Below are 1,945 nucleotides of genomic sequence, written 5' to 3' on the forward strand. Positions count from 1 at the left end.
CTAATGACGGCAGCAGCAGCAGGAGGCATCTGGCAGGACCACGGCAGCAGCACAACCACACACGTCACGCTGTCCAGGCACCGCTGCGATATGAGTTAATCTGAGAGACAGTGGAGCACAAAGGCTCCGGAGAAGAAGCCGAGTTAGTGACATCCAGAATGGCCGAGTTAGCAAGATGCAGTAATAATGTACTAGTAATAATGTCATGTACTTAAAGTAAAGTTCCATACACTGAAATACATAACGCAACAACATCAAACCATGTTTTTTTTTCTACACCCAACCTATGTAACTTTACATAAACATGAAGTTCCGTAGGTTGGTTTTAAACAAAACAAAAAAGCTATATATGTTTAACATAAAGTTACACACTTAAAGCTATGATTTGTGTTTATAAAGACGATGAGAAAGATTTGAAAAATTATTGGGCCATAACCACCATCTAAATGATGTTAATAATAATGATCAATCTTTCTAAACGTAGACCATAGCTTTAAGGTGAAGTTATGTACTTAACGTAAAGTTGCATGCGTTGAGTTTAGAAAACAAATATGGTTGGGCATTGTCACGTTATGATCTTAATGTAAAGTTATGTACACTTAAGTACATTTGTATTTACATAACTTTATGTAAATATGACATAGATATACGTAGGTTGGGTTTCGAAAACAAATATGGTTGGTCTTTGTCATTTAATGGTGTAATAAAGTATACTAATATGTCATTTTCATGGTGCCCGGAGGATCAGTGCTGATAACTATAGTGATGCCCTGACGTTTCCTCTAGCACCACCTGCAGGTCCAAACATACTGACACACTAAACTAATATTGTGAACATGCTGACGTTTGCATTCAGGTTTTATTCACCCAAAAATAAAGACAAACTAAAGTGTGACAGAATCTCAGTCTGTTTATTCAGAATCAGTCTGACTTTGTAGTTTTGGTGCGAAACAATAAAAACAGTAAGAAAAAAGGAAGTGCTGAAAAAATCAAGAAATTTTTCAATAAAATATGAACAAAAGATTTAAATTAAAGAGTTGTGTAGTTTTTATAATAATAATAAACAGAGACATTTTAACCTGTGATCCACCTGCAATATTCAAATGTACAGAAACAGTTTTATAAAGTTCAGATTCAGATTCAGAATACTTTATTAATCCCCGGGGGGAAATTGTTTTTGTTCCAATGCTCCGTGCAAAGTAGAAATAGAAATACAGCATGAAATAAAGTTAAAGTTGAATAAAGTCAGGATTTATCTCAGATATGTTCAACACCAAAATAAACTTAAACATGAGCAGTAATAAAGCCGAGTGTTTATGATGACCTGATGTAACAGTGACATTTAGCGTCCTTTGTCTCCTTCAAACCTTCCTGGTGTCAAAACTCACGCTGCATCTCTGAGGCGCCCGCTCACACTTCACAGGTGCAGTCTGGGTAAACAATGGCGGGAAGCAGGAAACCAGGAAGAGTCGTCCCCGCTGTCGTTTGCATGCTTTAGGAGAATTACCATCTTTAACATGAGGTGGCTTCGGGGTCGTGACCCCTGAACACAGTAAGACGCAGGTTAATAGGGCTGTTAACGTGTCATCGAGCTGCCTGTGTGTGTGTGTGTGTGTGGGGTTATGAGATTATTACAAGACAAACACACAGAGTCAGATTATGGATTACAGCAAGACGACTGCAACACATCGGCTGCTTTCATCTTTGTGTGTGTGTGTGTGTGAGCTAATCACACAGAGAAAACACACAGAAATCATTTATTGCACTGAGGGATGGGCTGCTTTAATGGAGAGTGTGTGTGTGTGTGTGTGTGTGTGTGTGTGTGTTGACATTAGATCAGGGTGCAGACTAATCACTGGAGTGTCTCACATCAATCAGTCAGAACATATTGATGAAAAAAGATTTGTCAACTGGCTGAAAATTTATTATAAACTATTTCAAAGCC

This window comes from Epinephelus moara, chromosome 24 (genome assembly GCF_006386435.1).
Source record: "Epinephelus moara isolate mb chromosome 24, YSFRI_EMoa_1.0, whole genome shotgun sequence".
Taxonomy (NCBI): domain Eukaryota; kingdom Metazoa; phylum Chordata; class Actinopteri; order Perciformes; family Serranidae; genus Epinephelus; species Epinephelus moara.